Source organism: Macaca nemestrina, chromosome 12, assembly GCF_043159975.1.
Source record: "Macaca nemestrina isolate mMacNem1 chromosome 12, mMacNem.hap1, whole genome shotgun sequence".
Classification (NCBI taxonomy): Eukaryota; Metazoa; Chordata; class Mammalia; order Primates; family Cercopithecidae; genus Macaca; species Macaca nemestrina.
In genome coordinates this window covers 24,890,626-24,915,571 of record NC_092136.1, presented here as the reverse complement: position 1 = coordinate 24,915,571, position 24,946 = coordinate 24,890,626, and the positions used below count along the sequence as shown (strand labels likewise).

The 24,946-nt window shown below is 36.4% G+C and overlaps 1 protein-coding gene across 14 annotated transcripts in view; it reads right to left on the bottom strand.

Annotated features, from left to right (window-relative positions):
* Positions 1 to 24,946, bottom strand: part of LOC105471588 (leucine rich repeat containing 4C) — a 1,332,829-nt gene that overhangs the window by 522,493 nt on the left and 785,390 nt on the right. For all 14 annotated transcript variants that reach the window (XM_071074846.1, XM_071074847.1, XM_071074852.1 and 11 more), the window contains one exon: positions 19,842 to 19,978. The gene's annotated coding sequence lies outside the window, so the exon portion shown is untranslated. The remainder of the gene's footprint in view (positions 1 to 19,841; positions 19,979 to 24,946) is intronic.

Genomic DNA, 24,946 nt, shown 5'->3' with positions numbered 1-24,946 from the left:
CTAACACCACGAAGAAAACAACAGGAAATGGACTTGACAATTTCAGAAGTGTTTGCAATGTCAATGTGCTTCTATTGCCACTTTCCAGATTTTTAATAACGAAAATAAATCTAGTTCTTATAAACAGTTGAAAAATCCTTGGAAGAATTTGATATGTTTTCATCTAGTCTGATAGAATTGGAGCATTTAAGTATTCAATTAGTACATTGATTGATTTTCTTATATAATTATGCTTAATATGAAGGAGAAAGCCATGTATTTTCTCAGTTGTGGATGTAAGATTCTATTTTGATTTTACTCATTAACTAAACCAACATTTGCCTCTTGGGGTAAAAATATAAACAAACAAACAAAAAAACAAAAATTGAAGTTTCATCTTAAACATTTGACTAATTCACAATATATTACTTATCAAGTTGCCATTAGAACATGTTTGTTATTTTGTATGAAGTGTAGAAGATAAAAATATAAAAATTGGCTCTTATAAGATAGTATAAAATCAGTTTTAAGGCTGTTGATACTAATATTCAATTTGTTGAAATGTTGTTATTGGCAATCAACCATACACCCTATTAAAAATAAATTGTTTTTGGTAGCTATTCCCCTTTCTTGTTAACATTATTTTAAAAGGCTTACTGGGCTATTTTGTAATCATCACAACCATTTGTTTACAGAGCAAGATTCTCATGCCCTTGAAAAATTGTATTATAATTGTCCAATTGGATTTTTTCTAAAATGTAGCTTTCTCAAATCTAGGTATATCTCACCCTTACTCTACCTAATTTTAAGTCTTTGTTTCCCAAACTAAAGCATGTTTCTACATGTTGAAGTAAATTTCATAAACAGAATGCTAATCACACTAGGACATGTGCTTCAGAAAATGCACTTTCTGCTGACAAGAATGGATTCACTCTAAGTCATGCACAGTTACTTAAGTCTCTCACCTGTGTCACCATAGTTTTGATTAAGAACACTGAGTGTGGGCACTTGATAGAATGTAGATTTCCCATCCACATGCAAAATGAAATGGTATTGACCTTGCTGATTTCTTCTCTGTCATTTCATATCATCCACTGCTCACAGCATTTTAAATGGTAGACGTTAATATTATGACATCATTTGCCTTTAAGTCTATTTTATAAAAAATATATATCTTTCTACATAGACAAAGAATCTATATTTAAAATATACATGGACATACAGATAGATACAGATACAGAGCATATTTTAAATGTGGTTAATATATTTGATGATAATATTTCAGATATCAAATTATGTTTTCTCTAAAATGTTTTCTCAATACTAAAATCTCTAATATCATAAATAATTAATCTCTAAATCTCTAAGAAATAATCTCTAAAATAAATAAACTCTAATATCATAAATAAAATAATTATTTTGAAGCAAGGCTTTATTATATGGTTTTAACCTCAGTTGTAGACTTTGTGAATTTTCCAATGAGTTCTTATTGTGAATGTTCCTATACATGAACAAAACTGAAACCATCTTTGAGAAAAATCTCGAGAACATTATTCAAAACAGGACAAGTACAAGAATCACAGTGGGAAAAAGTATGACAATACACAAAGACCAGATATAGTGTAAAGATGCAGAACTTTAATACAGTCCCTCGCTTTTATTACTTGCTTTCTTCTTCTTCTTCTTTTTTTTTTGGTCAGGCTACCACTACTACCACTTTGGCCACTAGCCAATGAGCATACTATGCAGCACATTTTGAGTTACTTTACACAATAGGAAAAATGCCATATAAAACATGTTCTCTCATTATCACTATTTGGTAATTCATAATACTGAGTCTCAGAAAGGTTAAATAAATTATCTGAGTTTACACAACTCAAAAGTGGTTAAGCTGGGATTCTGACTGCAGAGATGCTGCATAATAACATCTCAGTATCATTCAATTGTCAGCAGATCCTTTAACTATGAGTCTCACCAAAACACAACCAAGTTCAGTACTTTGGTTGCTTGCTTTCCAAAATTTAAAGTGAATTCTGACTATAATGACCAGGGCATTAGTAATCTTAACATGCCCAACCCCTCCCCACAGATTTCACTTTGTAAGACAGAGAGAGTTTTAGGATATGAAATGTACTTTATATGTTCATAGCCCTCTCGTGAATATACTCATTGTCTCTGGTGCACAGTTTCTGTGCATCTTAAACAGAGAAATGTAAAGGAAATTTTATTTCTGTGAGTAATTTTTCAGTGTGAAATAATGATATAAAAAAATTAAAGTTAGCCCTTTTAAAAGGAGAGAAAGAAACTTACTGCTTCCTTTACAGAATAGTGGGAGAGTTTTCTACTTTCCTAATCCATCTCCTGAATGTCTGATGTGCACTTCCACTGTAGAGAGAAACCCGCTTTTGGCTTTCACCCTCAGAAATGAGCTGGAATCTCTTCTGCCTATCTGATGCTCTTTTCTGGACTCTTATCACAGTTAAAAATGGGGATGAAGCTGATTGGGTTTTTTATGTGTGCTGAGTGTTGGCTGATGCCCACAAAAGTTAAATCACACTGGAAATGTGTCTGGCATGGCAAGTACATTCTCTTAAGATGCCAGGGAGATGGAGGATAGGGTGAGGGTGGTGCCCCAGTAATTGCCAGATATGTTTGGGGCCAGAGTCACCTTGAACTGATGAAGATGTCACACTGACAGTCTCAATATGTGACAGCTCAATATTGTAACAGACATATGGCTGCAAAATAGGACAGGCAATTGCTTTAACCTGGGAACTCTGACTCTGTTGCTGTTTCCCCCCAATACTTCATCCAATTATTTGTATGTGGGAGGCTTCAGAAAGTTTGTGGACCATTTTTCTTCATTTCTTTTCACTCCATCCTGACACATGATAGGTTGCCTGAGTATTATGTTAAGACTATACTAACATAGCATTGACAAAGTTGAATTAGAAAACAATGTTGCTTGGAATAGCACTCTGGAAATATTATCTGATATCCAAAGTAGTTTAATTAGTATATAAGCATTTGGCCATATTTGTCTTCTATTGTTTACAAATCATGCATGTAAGGCATCTTTGTCCCACTATATTTATTTGAGTTTTAGCAGCTCTGTAATGGTCTTATTGGCAGATATTATTACAATTGATAGTATAATTATTGTAATTCATAACTAGTACTTAAAACTGTCAATGAAGCATCCTTACCGTATATCATTTCTTTAATGTTATGACATTCACTTGAAGCAGATATTATTAACACCATTTTAGGCCGGGCGCGGTGGCTCAAGCCTGTAATCCCAGCACTTTGGGAGGCCGAGACAGGTGGATCACGAGGTCAGGAGATCGAGACCATCCTGGCTAACCCAGTGAAACCCCGTCTCTACTAAAAAAATACACACACAAAAAAAAAACTAGCCGGGCGAGGTGGCGGGCGCCTGTAGTCCCAGCTGCTCGGGAGGCTGAGGCAGGAGAATGGCGTAAACCCGGGAGGCGGAGCTTGCAGTGAGCCGAGATCGCGCCACTGCACTCCAGCCTGGGTGACAGAGCGAGACTCCGTCTCAAAAGGAAAACAAACAAACAAACAAACAAAAAACCCCACCATTTTATCAAAGGGAAAACTGCAGTTCAGAGAGGCTACGTGACTTGGCCAAGGCTATGTGTTTAGTAGGTAGCAGTGCTAGATCTGTACTTCAGAACTACGGATTTGAATTACTTTCCTGGTCCTATCACCTTATGGCCCTCAAAAATACTTGTTAATTGGATTGTGTTCAACAAAAATACAGCTGTGGATTGAAGGCTGAATTCAAAATTCAGTATTTGTTTTGAAAAAGCTGGCCCAGACTCAAAAGTAAATATTTTGTGTGATCTTTGGGACTGGAGACATATCCTTGAACTGACCTAAAGAACACGTCAAAAAGCTTACATGCAGAAAGATTCAGAGAACAGGATGGTAATTCGGGGAACTCGATCAAAGCTTCTGAAAAGTTGCTGGGCTCAAGAAGGAAGTAGACTGATGATGTGATTCCCTGACACCGTCCATGCTTCTCTTTCGATTGGCTTTTGAATATCTGTATTTTGGAGATACCAGAATTAACTCAAGCTGTGTAGAACGAAGATGAAAGCAATTCAAAAACGAAACAAGAAAGTGGGGACATAGATGAGAAGACACTCTGCATTTTAAATGTAGCTTTAAATACTGTACAGAGAAACTATAACACTTATGTAATCTTAGGGAGCTCTTGCAAAACCTCACAGAGAAGTGGCATGGAGGGCTTCCCATTACCGGACTCAGGCATCACAAAGTCAGGTGTTTCATCTTGTTTATCTTTGAATCCAATGACCAAGACAGTATGTGGCACTCAGTGAGTAAGTGCTGGTTGGTTTCTCTCTACTGTGGGTGGTGGTTCTGGAGGGTCTGAGCAATGAAGATACTTTAGCAATAAAAACCTTCAGGGAAACATCAAATAAACAAGCTCATCAAAGGTAACAAATGTTGTGCAGCAGATAAAAGCACAGACTTTAGAATGGGAATTTGTTTTAATCCAAACTCAGCTCCTTCTTCCCTAATTAAAATGCAATCCCTTTATCTTTGCCAAGGCTACTTTGGGGCTTTTTCTTAACCATTTTATGTCCTTTTTCCTCTTCCTACATCCTTTATTTTTCTAAGTTTTACAAACACTTATTATTTAATAAGTGGTAGTATAAATATGTGGCTCAACAAATGAATACTGGTTCAGGGAGGGTCCATAGAACACTGTCAAGTTCAAAGAGAGAAGTAATCTTTGTTCACAGAATATGAAGAAATAGAAATATATATGTACACACACACACACACACACACACACACACACACACACCCCTGACATGGGCTTTGCAATAACAGGCCTTGATTTAAATCTTAGCTCAGTCAAGTTATATTTATTTATTTATTTAGTTAGTTAGTTAGTTATTTTTTTTTGGTGGAGGGGAGGACAGAGTCTCACTCTATTGCCCAGGCCGGAGTATAGTCATGTGATCTCGGCTCACTGCAACCTGCTCCTCCTGGGTTCATATGATTCTCCTGTCTCAGCCTCCCTAGTAGCTGGGATTATAGGGGCCCAGCACCACGCCTGGCTAATTTTTGTATTTTTAGTAGAGACAGGGTTTCACCATGTTGGCCAGGCTGGTCTCGAACTCCTGACCTTAGGTGATCCCATCCGCCTCAGCCTCCCAAAGTGCTGGGATTGCAGAGGTGAGCCACCGTGCCGAGCCCCAAGTTATATTTCTAAGTTCCAGTTACTTCTGCTACAAAATGGGAATGAGAATATCTAACAGAAATAGTCCAATAATATACATTATTTTAGGGAAATTGAGTTATAGACAAATTTTATTTTTATATTTATACTTTATAATGTTTGATTTGTATTTTATGTACTTTGTAGGCAAAAAATCAATGAAATTATAAAAATGAAATACATATATATAAAAATGAATTCCCGAATTGAAAACTTATAGACTAAATAAAATGGGTAAAAAGTTTGATAAACAATGACACTTGTAAATGTACATCCTTCCCTTATGTTATGCATAAAATAGTGGGCAGGGTATATTGACAGGTCATAGTCACATTTGGAAGATGTATTTCTCACAATTAGCTTCCAGGGTTGTTTTTCTTTTTATTTAAGGATCAATGGAAGTGTTAGTGTGAGGTTAAATATTTCAGCATAAAAGACTGACTAATAAAGGATGGAAAACTGTAGGAAAACAGTATAAACTAAGTGGTTCTTTCAATAATGATTCCTAATTCTTAGGCTCCAAACTAAGATCACAAATTGGTGTTTATGCTAGTATGCTTAAAGAAGCTTGGCTTTTCACAGTTAAAGATATTGTAATCTCATTTTATATATATACACACACACACACACACACACACGATATATATGTCAAATAATCTTTAAGTTTGTTATAGATGAAAGGAAGTTGGTTTTAGGGTTTACAGATTTCATTAAATAAACATTATTTCCTCAAATGATCTACAAAAAACTACCAGAATCAAATATTTGAATTTTACTAGCAAGCGCCACACATGTGCAGTAAAATGCTACTTTCTGATAAGTCTGACGACTACAACTAAGATGTTCGTACTAACATTTAGACATAATTTACTTTAGAAATAAATGCTTGGCTGGGGACAGTGGCTCACACCTGTAATCCTAACACTTTGGAAGTTCAAGGCAGGAAGATCCCTTGAGCCCGAGAGTTAGAGATCAGCATGGGAAACATAATGCGACTTATTTCTTCAAAAAATAAGAAAAAAAAAAAAATTAGCCAGACACAGTGGTGCATGCCTGTAGTCTCAGCTACTTTGGAAGCTGAGGCGGGTGGTGGGGGTTGTTGCTTGAGTCCAGGGATTTAAAATTACAATAAGCTATGATAGCGCCATTGTTCTCCTGACTGGGCAACAGAGCAAGACACTGTGTGTAAAAAAATAAAAAAGAAAGAAAAAAAGAAATGGCTTATTTTTACATATTTGGCTAGCAAAACCTTAGATTACCTTTATTAAGATTTACCTGATCTCCGTTTAGGAAATTAAAACAAAACAAAACAAAACAAACAACAACAAAAAAACAGGGTCCATGGCTAATTACAAAACATGTTAACATGTTTACTTTTTGACTTACAGACTTTTCCTCATAGCCTAAGGCAGTCTTACGAAAAGATTCCCAACACTCGCATCCCTCTAGGCAAAATAACAAAGGAAATCAATAACTTTAACAGCCAGGTAATATTTACCAGGCCTTTCTTATGCCAATTTCACCCAGGTCATCCATGATAGAATTCTCAGCCTTGACCTCCAGTACTCCAAGTGGGTGTGTGTTACTGAAATGAATTTAAATCTCAATTACAATTAAGCCAGTTGTCTACAGGAAGATTTTTCTTAAGCTTTTCCAGATACATCCCAAGGTCCTGGCCTATAGGCCTCATTAAATTTCTCAGCCATTCTAGAGATCCTCAGGCTTTGGAGAGCTAAGTAATGCTTATTGTTGAAGCCTCACTAAAGGAGTTCACCTTCAAATAGGACAGACACATACATAGTAGTATGTTTACAAAACTACAAGACCTGTCTACCAAAATGCAATGACAACTCAAGATGCTCATAATCAGTGGGGAAAATCAGAAGAAAAAGCTACATAAAGATGCTATTCACTCCAGTAATTGAAGAAGAACCTATTTTTTTTTTTTTTTTGAGACGGAGTCTTTCTCTGTCTACCAGACTGGAATGCAGTGGCGTGATCTCAGCTCACTGCAAGCTCCGTCTCCCGGGTTCACACCATTCTCCTGCCTCAGCCTCCTGAGTAGCTGGGACTACAGGTGCCTGCCACCACACCTGGCTAATTTTTTTTTTTTTTTTTTTTTTTGTATTTTTAGTAGTGACAGGGTTTCACCGTGTTAGCCAGGATGGTCTCAATCTCCTGACCTCGTGATCCACCCACCTCCGCCTCTCAAAGTGCTGGGATTACAGGCGTGAACCACCATGCCCGGTCAGAAGAGCCTAAATTTTATAGGCAGAAATAGGGAAAAAAACAATTCAGGAAGAAGGAACAAAATAAATAAAAAGAAGATGCATAAAAAGGAGGGCACAATCTCATGCCTGGTGTGCTTTGGCCCAGATGAGCAGCAAAACATGAGCCTCACAGACATTGGGGTAACTAAGGTCTAAGGTGGGCCTGCCCCAGGTGAAGTACAATGAGCAACCTTGGACACCTTCTGCTCATCTAGGTTGTGTGAATGAAGCCAAGGAGGTTTTCTCCCACTGGACATCTACCTCAGTGGCCAGCTGCCAATACATCTCTACCCATTGTGGAAAATGAGTACATGAAGATGACTGCATGGCAGCAGTCTAAGGCACTCAGCCTAAGGATCATGGTTTATGGGTAAGGGAGATCCAGGTGAGAGATCTAAACCTCTTTTTCAGGAAGAGCAAGTAAAAGTTGAGCTGGGAAAACTACCCTATCTTAGGGTTAATATAAGTACAAAGACATTGGTAATGGTATCTCAGAAAGTAAAGGAAAACGAACTAAAGCCCTAAACCATAAGAGAGGCTCAAAATGATATACAACAAGCAGGCTTAGGAGAGAGAAGTGGCACTAGGTTTTAACTGTCAATGTTCTCATAAATATCCCAAATGCCTCCACATGGGCAGGTCACCATCTAGTATACCAGGCTTTCTTGAAGAGGTGGCTATGGTATATAACATGTAACAGGGATAACCCGTGGCATCTTCAACTAGGCAGTGGAAATGAGATCTCATGACTGGCCAGATGAGATCCTTCCTAACCCACTCAGAGACAAAGATTCATTTTATTCATGAAAATTGTCCACAGTTATTTCTGGGAATCTCAGTCCCATCTCACATTGCTTAGGAAATGTTCACTCACTCTGTCTTCTTTGGCAAGGTGCTATGCTACTGTCTCCCTTGGCAGTGAGCACCCTGAGAATGCTGGTCTGAGGCACAGTCATCTTCCTCTGATGGTCCTTCAAGATCTTCAGTTGACAACATTGCACTGGCATCTGTGGTAGGAGGATCATTCCCTCTTTAATCCTGCAACTGATTTTAGCATCTGGGCCCCCAGAGCAGTAAGGCTCATCTCCCAGGTTAATTACTCTTCCAGGCACTCAGATTCTTCAGTTTCTGTTCTAACTCTATGAACATTTAAAAGTGCCTTTTGGTAAAACCAAGTTTTATACCATCTTCTCGATTTCTATTGATGCTTTCTTCTCTCTTGGGCAACTCTACCACACATCTGTTTCTTCTAACATTTTAAGCTAATTAAAAACAACAACAACAACAACAAAACTATCCCCTTCTCTGTATGTGAAATAAGCTGCCTACAGGTTTCAAAGTCCATCAATTCTACGGCAGGCAATCTCTAAATTTCATTCTGGAGGATTAGATCAAGTGACTAAGTACAGAATGAAAACAGGTAACCAATAATAGAGTGCTTTCATATAGACTACCTTGTTCAAACCTTTTTTTTTTTTTTTTTTGAGATGGAGTCTCTCTCTGTCTCCTAGACAGGAATGCAGTGGTGAGATCTTGGCTCACTACAAGCTCCGCCTCCCGGGTTCATGCCATTCCCCTGCCTCAGCCTCCCGAGTAGCTGGCACTACAGGCACCCACCACCACACCTGGCTAATTTTTTATATTTTTAGTAGAGATGGGGGTTTCACCATGTTAGCCAGGATGGTCTCGATCTTCTGACATCATGATCTGCCCGCCTTGGCCTCTCAAAGTGCTGGGATTACAGGCGTGAACCACTGCGCCCAGCCCAAACTTTTAATTATCCTTTGAGGTAGATATTATTTATTTTTGCATCTTCTTCATCTTAAACTTACTACAGTTAACAACCACCTCCTTATCTTTCACCCCAAATCTCTCGTTCCTTAGATCTCTCTACCTCAGTAAATGGGATTTCAAAGCTTCCATTTACTCAGACCAAACATGTTGGAATTCTTCTTAATCTCTTTCTTATATCCTGTTTTTAATCATCCCACAAATTAAATATACTCAAAAAATATATAAAATCCAACCAATTCTTACCACTTTCACCTCTACCACCATGGTCCAAGAAATTATCATCTTCCACGTGGATTAGAGCAATAGTCTGCAAATTGTTCTCCCTTCCACTCTCATCTCCCTTCAGTCTATACTCATCACAGAAGCTAGGGAGATCTAGCACCCTATTCCAGTCCTTCCTGCCTCCAGGACTTCACTCCTTAATTCTAGCACTGGCTAATTTATAGTCCTTTGTGTTCCTCAAATGCATAAATCATGCTTCCACCTCAGGGCCTCTCCACTTGCTTCATCTACTGGAAAAGATTTTCTCCTATGTTTGCATGCCTCGGCTTCTCACCTCCTTCCTAGCTTTCTCAGCTTCATAATGATTCCTTCCCTAACTGTAATTTAAAATTGCAATGTGCTCCCGTGAAAGCACTGTCTGTTCCTTACATACTTCATATTATTCTGTAGAACGTATCCCCTATTCAACATAACATATTTACTTAAAATTATTTTGTTTTACTTTTTTGCTTATTGACTGTCTCTGTCCACTAAAATATGGGTATGTGAGGGTTGATATTTATATTTGTGTTGTACTCAGCTATATCTCCAAAGCCAAGAATAGTGTCTGACTCATGGGAGTGCTCAATAAACATTTGTGGAATGTTTATTCCACATAAACAATGGAATACTGAATTAATCAACACATGCTAAGCAATGCATATATCTGGAGAATTACTGACTCGTGTTCCATTTCTTCCTCTGTAATTCATTGGCTCTTGACCTTCTGCATAAGTCTCGCTTAGTCATAGTCTGATTTGCCTCATCTGTAAAATAGAAATAATTTTAAGATGTCACCTAAAATGACAAACGTGAAAATGCCTAGGACATAATATTCATGAAGAAGATGGTGATTGCTATTGTTGTTATTAAAATATATTTAATAACCTGTGGGATGCCATATTCAATCTTAGTTAAATGGAGGAAATTCTACTTTTTTTCCACAAAGAATGAAGGCATATGAATTAATTAAAAAATATAAAATAATACATGTGACAATGTCTAGCTCAGGGTCTAATCCATAGAAGGTCTATAATGAATGGTTTTTTCCATTGGTCAAGTTTTTTTTTTCTTTTCTTAAAAATTATGTGATGCATTACATTTCTTGACTTCAGAAGTAGTTTAACATCATGGGGAATTGGAAGGATTTTATAAATTATAAGACTTAATATACGATGTTGCTATAAGAGTGCCTTGCCTAGGGCTTCCCTATTCAATTTTTGAGCTTGTAGTGGCCAAGAATATGGATTCTTCAAGGCAGGCTTAACAGCTCCGAGGCTCCGAAGTTGGTGGCCCTTTGTTAAAGAGATTTCTTTTTCAACTTCAGGAAATCCTCAAGGCCTTCCTTGGTTTTTAGTTCCTATCAAAAGCATTAGAATTCCTAGGGAGGAATTCTTACAACTTTTCATCTTGCAGATATCCTACCCCCCAAAAGGAACACTTTGTTATAGTTGTTGAGAAAAAACAAAAAGAAAAACAAAAACACTTCTAGTTTCCATCAAAATCAATTCAGCTAATTAGCAAATATAATATCATGTGGTATAATTTTCTTTTGACAAATCCAACGAAGGCAAGTCAGAGTTTTGCCAGTAGAATACTGAAGCCCCCTTGTACTGGCCTGCACCAGCCTGTGATAGAATATTCTACACTTCTCTTCCCAGCTCAATCTTCAGTGACATCACATTGGTGGGTGAAATGGCTACAGGGGCAGTAGTCACACCACAGAAACATGCAAATATTATACATATCACAAATTAGAGCCACATTTGTTCTCAGAGAGCTGATTTTTCAGTACACCATTGGTTCTACCTTGTCATTTTCAAGTGTATGAAATAAACACCCTTTTGCTCGACAATTTGTTATTGCTGTGCCTTCTTTGTGCAAGGCATTCAATTTAGGAGTAGCATTCTGTAATAGATGCATACCATTTGGTTGAATAGAATGTTTGTTTCAAATTGTTTTACTGCCTTAAAATTTCTGCTTTATGGTGTGGTTTCTTGAACAGTAAATGTGTTCTGTGAAACATTTTGCTTTACTGCAGTGGTATTTCCTTGTATTTGCAACATGAAAATGGAGCTTAAAGATGTAAAATCTAAGAAATCAAGCATAACGAATTCCTGTGATTTTTGAGCATATTTGTCACTGGATAAGAAAAAGTGAGGAGAAACTGATGGCACTACCAATATTACGATTGTTTCACCTAGTGGATTAAGCAGGATTGGAACCTTCACATAGACTGATTTTTTTTTTTCCAAAAGGTTCTTCAGATTCACCTGGAAACTTCTGAAATTATGTTTGATAAGTTAGAATATGTCAAGAAGATGTAATCACTCTGATTATATACTCTCAGTTGGTTACCTATCACTTCTCAGACCTTAACTTGGTCATGCGAAGGTAGCTGACTAAATCGTATATCACACAGTCAGAAAAACTATGAAATCACATTCAGGATGATGGCAGTAAATAATGGCTGCCGCTCTTTTACATGTATTTTTAATACTTTCAATATTTTATTAGCTTTTATATTTCTAGCTTTGCTTTGAAAATTAAATAAATATTTTGTTAAGATATTTCTCATGGGCTTTTTACCTTCGAATTAACTCACACAAGTCCTTTTATTTCTATCCTATTTTGTTTTACTGCACTGAGGGAAGAAATATTCGGAAATACAAATTTTTAGATTTGTATTTTCTCATGAACTATTGTCTCTATCATGTTAGGTCCTTTTTAAAGAGATGTAATTTTTTTTCTTCAAAGAGTGAAGCTTTTCAATTACCTAGAGAAACAAATATAAACTATACTTATTCTATGTTTTTTTCTTAAAAAAAGGACAAAACAATCCCATAATATTTTAAATAGGTTTTAACAATAGGAATCTCTCTTCCTAACCAAAAAATTGTTATTTTTGTTATTATTTCTAAGTTTCTAATAATAATAGTTATTTTGTTTCATATACCTATATATTTTTAATGATATTTTAATTCTGAATAGAATAACATTAGATTCAAAAATACATCATAAGAATATATGACAAATTGTAAAAATCTAACAAATTTTGTGCATCTTGCAGCCCACATAATAGGATAATTTTCTGTTAATATAGACTATTGTTTATATTGAGTACTATATAGCACTCTGAATATTTCCATTTGTGGCAACTACAAAGTTTAAGGCAGATAAAATTACTTCCATAATATTCCAAATGCTGGGGTTTTAAGTTTAGAGTTCTAAGCCTAATTTTCTATATAAGAAACTATCAAAGTGAATTTCTATAAAATAAAGTGTACAAGAATAAACATATTCGACCTATTTTAATGTGCTATTGTTATTCTCATTTTTCACTGAAAACTGTTTGTGAATATAAATTTAAGTATAAAGGAAAAATCATCCTTCTTCAAACCCCACTCTTTCTACTTATTTTATAGCTCTAGGCACTCATGAAAAGCTTTTCAGTTAAAGAGCAAACCAACAGAATGAAAATCAGAATTTTACTATTATTATTATTATTAGTCTTGTAAATATTCACTATTTAGGAAGCCCCCTAAGCATACATTGCCTTATTAAATATACAAAGTCAAAGCTGATGCTCTCTAAGAGTTTATAATGTAGGTCAGAAAGAGGTCTTTTTTTCTCTGCCTGTTATGAGCAGAGACCTCTCCTGCTTTCTCAGCAATCCCCTTGCCTTGCATGAAACATGGCTTAGTTTTGCTCCATCAGGGTTTGTAGCATCAGCATTATTGCTTGCTCTCCATCAGGGTTCTTGCTGGTTTGCCTCTGGCATCCCTGGTCCAAGAGTGAAGTGCTGGAGAGTTTGTTAGCTGTGTCTCTGCCTTTCTGTCAAGGCATTTTTCTATTTATGAATAGTTATTTCCTAAGGTACGTGGAAAGTCATTGTTTATGTGAGTCCCCAGCTTCATAGACTTTATAATAAATTGACAAAATTCAGAGCCCTTTCTTAATTTATCAGGTTAAAATTAATGCTCATTTTTCAAGGACAGCCATGTTAAATCTTGTCACCACAGGTTGCTTTTTTTTTTTTTTAACTCATTGTAATAATTTTGTTTTTGCTTGTGTGTGATGGGTGGGTAGGACTGACCTTTCACCCAAAGACTACCAGTCTCTCTCTGTGGTAGAATATGAGGCTATTGCAGTTGACAATTGGGGCAAGACAGTGTATGATTTAAGGCATTTAATTTAAAATACATGCAAGTATATGTGTAAAGAATGATGTTTGTCTTTCTTCTGTGGCTACCAAAACAAGAACAGTAATCACTTGAGTTCATCTGTAGAGATAGGATTTTACAGAAATAATTCTCTAACTTGATAAAGAATAAAGAAATATGAAATGTGATCATATTGTATCTAGAAGTGTTAAAGAATTCCTCTTCTGTAGAAGTTTTGTAAGACATAAAACAGATTACTTCCCATCAGCTCAATGTGATCTCTCTCCCTCTGTTAACTCCCATAGCAAGCCATGTGTGATGACTAATGTACTACATTAGGCACTAGCAGCAGACAAAGATGAACAAGACACTGCCTTGCTCTGAGAGATGAAATACAACTTTTTACCTTGTGTGTTATAGTTATGTTGATCTTTCTATTTTATCACTGTTAATGGCCCTGTATTACTTGGTAATTATTTCTGTATCATACATATTTATGGTCCCCTCAGTACCTAGAATATTTAACACATAGACCAATTTGATAAATGAATTCATTTAATAATTATTCTTTCATTCAACAATTATTTGCAAGCTCCTACTATCTAAGGCAATTATCTCTTTAAGATGGTTTTGCATGTAATCCTACCCTGCCAGGAAATAAACTTAGTAGAGATTTTTTCTTTTTTCTTTTTGTAAATTCATAGTTCCACCTTGATTATTATGCTAACATTTTAGACATCAAAATAGAGCCATCAAAATGTCTACAAAAATGCTTCTAAGGGACTTCCACTTACAAAAGGATAAAACAGACCTTTTTTCCTTCCTATTTATCCCATTAAATGCAGCCAGAAATCCCAGACGTTTTTTGTTTTTTGTTTTTTTTTTTTTTTGAAAAATGCAGAAGACCTTGAAAAGCAGAGTGAAGAAGGAAGACCATACAAGCAGCTCTGGATCCAAGTAATGACATGGTGGTAAGTTCCTGGATTTTTGTTTTGGCTCCATATATCCCAGATTTGGAGCTGAAGAGATCAGAAACTCAGAAATGACAATAGGTGCATATATATCCACGCACACAGAGAGAAACAACATTTGACTCTCTCTGGCCAAAGGACAAGGATAGGGCAACTTAATAAGACAGAAAACCTTGAGGCAATTAACACATTCATCCACCCATACATAAGAGAAAAATGTATGGCCTTATCCTCACCTAGGCCATCAATGCCCTAATGAATACTCTACATTTCTACCTTCACCAAGCTATGACAATGTCCCCCCAGTTTCCATCAGGGTAGTGTCCAAGAAGATCACATAGAAGCCAGGACATTCATCCCTGCCAGGTAGTAACCAGGCCACCCTCCACCCTTTGTATCATCAGTGGAGATAAAATAGGGATCCTGAACTTCTACCCCTACCATCCCTATATGTTGGGATGGTGTCAAACTAGGCTTAGAGGAGAATCAGGACTTTCACCACCATCCTGGAATAATGACACCAATACCCAACCCCACTTCCCCCATCAGCATGGTGTAGTGGTGAACAAATGGGTAATAGTTACAGGGCATTCCTATTCCTCCCAGCCAGGGAGGTATCAACGGAAGTCTAATGGGAGCAGGAAGTCCTATCCATGCCAGCAGTAATAAAGAGCTCCTGTCCACTCATATATAAGCAAAGGGCAAGTGAAGAAACATGAGCTTCTACCTCCAACTGCCATTAATTCTACTCCCACTTCTAGAGCAATATTGGAGAAAGCCAACCAAAACTGAAGGTTTATACAATATCCAGAATCTCACAATATCATACCCAAAATGTCTAGGTTTCAACTGCAAACTACTTATTACACTAACAGTCAGGGAGATTTTAAATGAAATGGAAAAAAAGTCATTAGATGCTAATATCAAGGAGAGCAAATGGACATCCAGCAAATGCCATAGACAATACAATAAAATTTGACTTCAGTTTCATACCTTATAAAAATTAATTCAAAATGGATTATGCACTTATAACTAATAAATAAATAAAACTATAAAACTTTTGGGGAAAAAACAGAAGATAAACTTTGGAGTCTAGAACTAGGCAAAGAGTTCTTAGATTGGAAACTAATAGCATGGACGTAAAGCGCAAAACTGATAAATGGGACTTCATCAAAATTAAAGTCTTTTGTTCTGTAAAAGACTTAAGAGGATGAGAGGACAAGCTACAGATGGAGAGAAAATATTTGCAAACTAGCTATCTAATAATGTTTAATATACAGAAGATATTTAAAAATCTCAAAATGCAGCTGTAAAAAGAACCCCAAAAATCCAATTAGAAAATGGGCAAAATATATGAACTTTATATATATAAAATACATGAACTGTATATTATTTTGGTTAAAAGGATGTACAGATGGCAAATAAGTGCATGAAATGATGTCAAACATCATTAGTTATTATAAAAGTGAAAATTAAAGCTGCAAGGAGTTATTGTGACATACCTATCAGGATAAATAAAATAAAAAATAATGACAGCAACAAATGCAACCAAGGCTTTTGAGAAAGTGAATCACTTGTACATTTCTGACAGGAATGTAAAAAGTTACAGTTAATCTGGAAAACTCTTCAGCAGTTAATTTTAAAAACTAATTATGCAACTACCATAGTACCTAGGAATTGCATGTTTAGCCATTTTTTCCCTCAAAATAAAAACTTATATTTACAAAATGTCTGTACATGAATACCTATAGTGACTTTCTTTGTAATAGCCCCAACTGGAAGCAACCAAGACATCCTTCAACAGGTGAATAATTAAACAAACTGTGGTATATCCTTACCAAGAAATATTACTCAGTAGAAAAAAATGAACTATTAATGACCTGGATTAATCTTTAGAGAATTATGCTGAGTGAAAACAGCCAATGCCCATAAGCCACATACTGTGTGATTACATTTAAATAACATTCTTGTAATGACAAAGTTACAGAAATAGGGAACAGTTTAGAAGTTGTCAGTGTTTAAGTGGGAAGTTAGAGATAGGAATGAAGTGGATGTGGCTATGAAAAGAGCAACAGGAGGGCTCCTTGTGGTGATAGAAATGGCCTGTATTTTTTGACTGTAGTATATCAATATTCTGGTTATACTATTGTACTATGTAGTTTTGCAAGATATTATCACTGGGTATAAAGAGGAAACAGGCACTAGGGATCTCTGTGTTTTTTTGTTTGTTTGTTTGTTTGTTTTTACAACTACATGTGAATGTACAATTATTTAAAAACAAAAAAGTTGAATTAAAAATTCAGTCATCAGCAATATGACATTTACATATTTGTATCTGTACTGCACAGCAATCATATGAATGTCCTTAGTTGATTTTAAGGAATACTATTCAGTTTATAGCCCTGCTACCTAAGTGGCTGTGTTTTCTACAGAATTCTCTCATAACCCACAATCCAATGCCACTTGACTAAATCAGGAATGGCATTTGACCAAAAGTGCAGCAAATTTTAATTAAGTCATATTCTATGATCTCAACGATCAGGTGAATTGAGCCAATCATATTCTCTCTTTTGAAAATTTAAAGACACATACACACACACACAGACACAAACATAAACACACACAGAATAGGCTGTGTGCTTGTTATTAAATTACGATCTCTCAGTTCAAGTCCACCCTCCTCTTGCTTTGAGATGCTGGGTCTGGGTCAGTGCAAAGCATATATTTTCCTTTGCCACCTGGCTCCCTATTTGCCAATACAGGGATACAGAGGGAGAATAGAAGCTTGAAAGGGAAGAAGAAAGTGCTTCCTGCTTCTGACAATGTTGCCCTGTTGGTTCCAGTAGCCATTGCAAAGCAGTTGGTTCTGTTTTGTACATTTTTCTACAATTCCAGAAGAAAAAAAAAAGTGAATGATAAAACAGCACTAGCTGGCTAGTACCCCTTCCTCAGAGATGTGATTCCAGCTTTGCCTGTGGATTCCTTTTTAGTTTTTCAGGCTGTAACACTGGCTGAGTACCATCCCCCACAAAATTCTGCATCCCAGCTCCATGGGTACCCCAATCTGAGCTTCTGGGGTACAGTCCCAGCTGGCAGCCAGTCCCTAAAGGCAAGATTCTTAGCTCTGTGTAGTCCTTGCTGAGCTTCTAAAGTCCCTCTATTTTTCGGGGAACACCCTCACCCAAGACTCCTGTATTTCTTTTCTTCAAAGCCCCTCCTCCAGTATTCTAAATTCTAATAATCTCTGACTCTTACTTTTGTCCCTGCATCCAGGATATCCACTTCCTGTAATTACTATCCTTATGATTCCTCAGTGGTTTTTTTGCCTTTATTATTCACCAATAACTGGCTAACTATTCTTTGATAATTCTGCATATTAAAATAAATGGTATGGTTTCTGTTTCCTGAATGTAACCTGATTCACACAGGTAATTAGCAGCAGTAGCTGAAGCTGTTAAAGGGAAAGCAGCTGCAGAGGCCATGATAGTCTATATGCAAGGCAAATTTTTAAGAGGAACAATTATTAAAAGGGTAAGAAAAATAATCTAACAAAAAAGAACAGAAATGAATAGACAGTCAAGGAGAAGTAGAGTTGCACAAAGTTTAAAGTCCCTGTTGCTCATAAGAATGACACAAGCATATAAGAAGCTTCTAGAACTGCCTTTCTTTTTTATTCTTGCTTCTTAATTTGGTTTCAGTTCCAGCCCACACATGTTGCCAGAAAAATTACCTTTTTACATGGGTCACCTAAATGAGTCTTTCTTCTCAATAAACAAAAGAGCCTAAGGATACATCCTTCCCCGTGTATAAATAGAAATATTAAGTTTTACGACAAGGAAAAAAGACAATTACATATGCTTTTAAAAAGAAAGATTCAAGTCTTCTCTCTCTTGTTGGTTGATATTTATCTTCAGTGGTTGGTACCTTATGTTTACCTTACCATTGCTTCCTCATCTTTACAGAGCAGTTCACACTTGCAAACACCTCCATAGCTAGGTTCTTATGTGACTCTCCAAACAAAGTGATACCCCTGAAGATAGATTAACACATCTTCCATTCAGCTTAATCTACATAATGTGATGGAGTTGATGAAAGAAAAGGTTATCTTCTGGGAGGATCATGAATTATGAATGCAGGACAGATAGCTTTTATAAATGCAACTGAGAGAGAGCTAAATATTAATAGGAAAATGCATGAGCAAACCTTCTACCTTCATTTCCAGTCCACTTATACCATTTTACTTACGCCTTAAAGCATCACAAATAATTCCAGTATTTGCCAGTAAAAGGGAAAGTACAAACTTCTCCTCTACAGTGTGCTTAATGTCACTATAATTTGATCTTTTTTTCCCCTTAACAGAGTGAATCCCCACAGATGAAAGAAGAGATTGTTTCAATTTTGCAGAGCTGATGGCTTCCATTTATAGGTGTGAGTCCCCTTGACTCTTGATGGTATAACAATTACTAACTACAGAGGATGCCACAACCCAATCCTCCAGCTTACAAACTGCCACTTGTTTTGAGTCACTTATACTTTCATCCTTCCCCACTGGTTCATTCAGACAAGTACAACTTTCCCAATAGCCCAACAGAAAATATTTTCATGCTGTGACCACATCAAGCTTTCCAATCTCCCCAGGTTTTCAAAGAGAGAATCGAAAGCCAGCTACTATTCCCAAACACTTTGTTCCATATCAACAATTGAACCACTACCCCAGTTACAAAGAAAAGGAGCCGGAACATCACCATTTGTCTGCCTGTTTCTTTCTGAACCCCAAGCAGGACAATCTGCCACTCTCTCAACTCCTGGGGTCGTGCTCAGAAACATCTGTTCGAGAAACAGTTTGACTCCCGCCCTTCTGCATAAATCACTACTGGTAAAAGTTTTATGAGGTGGCAACTTTTTCCCCCTCCTTTCTCCTTTTGTAACTGACTGAAGCCCAAATTAACAAGATGAAATGGCCAGACATTTAGCCATATGCCGGCATCCACATGTGTACATTCGGGAGGGAAAAGAAGCTGTTAGCTGTAGCAAAGGAGAATTATAATTGTCTGAAATGTAATTAACAACCTCATAGTCAATGAATCTTTGAAGGATTCTAATGGAGGAAATTATACCTCTCACTTACCTGTAGCAAATTGTTCATGGACCTGTTTCTCTGTTTGCAAAACTTGAACCCACTTAATTTATGGCGATTCCAAAGTAGTTTCAGGATGTTTCCATATTGTTAATCCGCATAAGTTATTCTTGCTTTTCCAGTAACTCCTACATAAAATAGAATAAAAAGATATAATTAGTATTATTTAATGGTCAATAAATGTTGGTAGATTTTAACACCTAGAGCTCACACTAAACACACACACGCACACACACACACACCATTTTTATTTTTTGTATGATAGAAAGTAATGGGAAAAATATTTTCTCTTTTAAAAACTATATCAAATGTTATGATCATTTTGTAAATACAATTACACCTAGTAGTAGATCTCCAGGTGGCTGGTAAAGGCTAAATAAAAGTTTATTGATTAGAGACTCAATATAATAGTTTTGATTAAAATTTGCTTGTTACTGCATGCCGTAAGAAGGTGGAAAGGAATTTAACATCTGAGACATTACCATGGGCCTGGGGCTATGTGAGTTGCATTTACATATATTATTTTATTCAATCAGCACAGTAATATTTCTTAAGACCTTACTATCCACACTGTCTAGCAGATGCTTTTGTTAGCCTCATTTTTCAAAGTGTTATCAGGAGAACCTTCCCTCAATATTTCGACGTAGTTTCTTTCTATTTTCCATAAGTGTCGGCCGGCTGAGAAATAAAGAAAAAGAGTACAAAGAGAGGAATTTTACAGCTGGGCCTTTGGGGGTGACATCCTATATTGGTAGGACCGTGATGCCCACCTGAGCTGCAAAACCAGCAGGTTTTTATTAAGAGTTTCCAAAGGGGAGGGTGTGTATGAATGGGGAGTAGGTCACAAAGATCACATGCTTCACAGGGCAAAAAGGAGAACAAAGATCATACGCTTCTGAGGAAACAGGACAAAAGGCAAAACAGAACTACTGATAAGGGTCTATGTTCAGCTTATTGTCTTGATAAACATCTTAAAAAACAGAAAAGAAGGTTCAAGAGCAGAGAACCGGTATGACCTCAAATTTACCAGGGCAGGATTTTTTCCCAGCCCTAATAAGCCTGAGGGTACTGTAGGAGACCAGGGTATATTTCAGTCCTTATCTCAACCACATAAGACAGACACTCCCAGAGTGGCCATTTATAGACCTCCCCACAGGAATGCATTCCTTTCCCAGGGTCTTAATTATTAATATTCCTTGCTAGGGAAAGAATTTAGCGATATCTTCCCCACTTGCATGTCCATGTATAGGTTCTCAGCAAGAAGAGAAATATGGCTCTATTCTGCCCGACCCCACAGCCAGTCAGACCTTATGGTTGTCTCCCCTTGTTCCCTGAAAATCACTGTTATTCTGTTCTTTTTCAAGGTGCACTGATTTCATATTGTTCAAACACACATGTTTTACAATCAATTTGTACAGTTAACACAATAGTGGTCCTGAGGTGATGTACATTCTCAGCTTATGAAGATAACAGGATTAAGAGATTAAAGTAAAGACAGGCATAAGAAATTATAAAAGTATTAATTTTGGGAACTGATAAATGTCCATATTAAAATGAAATCTTCACAATTTATGTTCAGAGATTGAAGTAAAGACAGATATAATAAATTATAAAAGTATTATTTAGGAACTGATATATGTCCACATTAAAATGAAATCTTCACAATTTATTTTCCTCTGCCACGGCCCAGTCCCTCCATTCGGGGTCCTTGACTTCCCGCAACAAATTGTAAAGCAAAGACTTATAAATAGGGGAAGTTAGATGACAAGTCCATTTAAACTGAATACAATATTCTCTTGTTTTAGTCAGATGGTGGGGAAGACCATTGATTATTGCTTTGTTTTGTTTAAATAATTAATATCAAAATATTTTTTGTGTTGAATCTGGCCTAAGACAAATGAAAAGAGTTATTTTGGCACTAGGCTAATGAAGAATTCCAAAAAAAAACTAGATAATGAATTTCCTGTCACAATATATCATAGTTATGATGAAACACCTTAACAACTATTAAATAAAATTTGTAGAAGGCTGTTGTTTTGGACTAAATTCCTGCAATAGGCCCCAGTAGACCAAAGGAAAATGGAGCCACTCATGTTAAGTGTCATGCAAAAAACAGGAAAATCTCCAAACAGTGCTTTTTTTTTTTTTTTCCAAAATAACAAGAGAATCACATAAACCATCTGAAAAAGGGCCAGTCATCCTGACCCAGCATGATAAGGAAGTCTCCTCTACTTCAACTTGCCTAACAAGGAAAGTAACCTGACGTTAACCAATCTGCTTTTATGTATATGCTGTTTACTTGTTTCTGCTCAAGCTACCTTTCAAAAACTGACTGTTCGGCTATATCCAATGAAGTGCATTCCTATTTTTATAGATAAGATGCTGCTCAATTCATGAATAATTAATAAAAGTCAATTAGATTGTCAAACCCAAATTGTTGGAATTTTGTTATTTGACATCACATAATTTTTTTCTCCATTACATTTGTTTTGGCCTGAAATTGCACATCTATTTAGAATTTACAGTACTCTTTTAACTAAATTTAACAAAAATAACTTCCTGTGCATCTAAACTACATTACTTATTTAATTTAACACTCTCTTATATTAACTAATTTTTATTAAGAAACTGTCAGCCATGGTAGTTCTCTTTGACCAGCCCATAAGATTCATTATGATATGACAAACCACCCATTAATACCCTCTTGTTCCCGAAAATAGTCAGCTACAGAAAACCCTCTGCCCCCTACATTAAACTTCTCTCATTTGAAACATCCCCAGACTGCACAAGTGCCCCCTTGCAGCCAACCAATACTTGTAAAATATACCATTTAGAAAGCCTCTCTAGTTTCCAAAATCCCATCTTAATAGAACATTTGCCAATCAGGTAAGTCTGATTGTTTTCTCATTTTATATCCTAACATGTACTCCCCTTCCCAACACTTCGGAAACTTTGCTTAAATGAAAGATATAGCAGAAGTATCCCCTTGCCACAAGTTTATGAATAAACAAGCTTTGTAAATTTTTTTATCAAACTTGGTTTTGATCAATGTCATTCTGTTTTATTACAGGAATATTTAGGATAATGTGTCTAGGAATATTTAGGATAATAAGTTTAGAGGGAAGTATCTTAACATATTCAGCAATTTGCAGATCCTTCCTGGTACATAGTAAGAAAACATAGTAGAACTAATTAAAAAGAGATGGGGTAGGGTAGAGGAGAGAGAGAGAGAAAGAAAAAGAAAGAAAAAAGTCCTGAATTACATGGGAGAATGAAGATCAAAGTTGGAACGTAGAATAAGTAATTGTCCAATTCTTGTTCAATTGATGAAATACCTAGAAGACACTTAATCTACCACTGTCATATGCCATTGTTAAAACTTAATAAAGTACCCGTCTATTGGAGATCCTCTATAAGCTAGGTACCAGTTAAGCAATTTCCATGCATTATCTAATTTATTCACTAGGGAAACATTGATGCATCGGTGGAAAACTATATATTATATTTAGTACACCCTTCTGCTTATCAGAAGGTGATTCTATGGAAGAAGTCTACAGAATTTACAACTCTGCAAATTGTAAATAACTGCTAGAAATGCAAAATAATTTTTCTCTGTAGAAATTTTTTTCTGTTCAATAGTGTGGTTCATTTGACTTCCTTCTCCATTGTGGAAGAAGCTAGTTTTGCTTGCATTAACATATCTATTTCAATATTTCTCATTTATGCTTGTGTCTTTATTTCGGATTTTCCTTTGAAGTGGCTATAATACTGTGTGGTTCTCTCATTGATAAATGAGCTATAAAAAGTCTTTAACGTCTGTTCATTTTATATCTGTATGAGAGTTGTGATTTTACCTTTTTTGAATTTGATCTTTTGACCATTCTTTACGATAGCTCAATTGGGGATAGATATTATTGAATATTTTATAGAAAAGGCTTAGCAGGGTCTCATTACTTTCCTGAAAGCCACAAATATCCACTGGGCACCTCCTGACTGTTAGGTACTATGCTAGATGCCAGGGCTGCAAAGCTGAACAAGGTTGTCTTTAGCCTCAGGGTCAAGGAAACAAGAGTAAATCTTTAGTGAAGGTTGCCTTATATGTAAGCTGCTTTCATAGATATCTAGGAACTGAAAACATTTAATGAATACTTACTACCCAAAATTCACTTGCTATATAAAATATTGAACTCAAATAGATTCAAACAGTTTTATACTCTTTATCTCAACTTGCTCTGTGAATTCTTGCTAACTAAATTCAGGAACAAAATAGACTTTGTAGGAAGAAATACTTGATTACTATCTTCTAATCCTTCAAGTCACCTTATGAGGTAGGCATTCTTCCCATTTTTATAGATAAGAAAAATGAGGCTCCGAGAAAGTAGTGCTTAAAAAATGTCACAGCACTAAAGAATAGGAAGAGATAGCAGGATCACACAACCCAATGTCCTCATTTAATAGATGGAAAACCAGAGCTCATGGGAGACAGAGTAGCACCCTAAAATATCATGTCCAGCTAGGAGCAGGACTGGATGCTCCAACCATTGCTTCTACCTTCTACTGCATCTTTCTACTTATGTGAGACAGTGAGGAAGGAGAATGTACCACATAACAGAATCAGTGAGAAAAGAGAGAAAAAATTCTTAAACTTCTTTTAAGATTTTCAGAAGGCCCCAAGGGGGCTGATATGGTTTGGCTCTGTGTCTCTGCCCAAATCAACTTGATTATAATCCCCATAATCCCCACATGTCAAGGGTGGGAACAGGTGAAGGTAATTGAATCATGGGGACAGTTTCCCCATGCTGTTCTCATGATAGTGAGTCAATTCTCATGAGATTTGATGGTTTTATAAGCATCTCATTCTCTCTCCAGCCACCCTGTGAAGAAGCGCCTTCTGCTATGACTGTAAGTTTCATGAGGCTTTCCCATCTATGGGGAACTGGGAGTCAATTAAACTTCCGTTTTAAATAAATTACTCAGTCTCAGGCAGTTCTTCATAGCAGGCTGAGAATGTACTAATGTAGTTAATTGGTACCAGGAGTTGGGTGCTGATATAAAGATACCTGAAAATGTGGAAGTGACTTTGGAATTGGGTAACA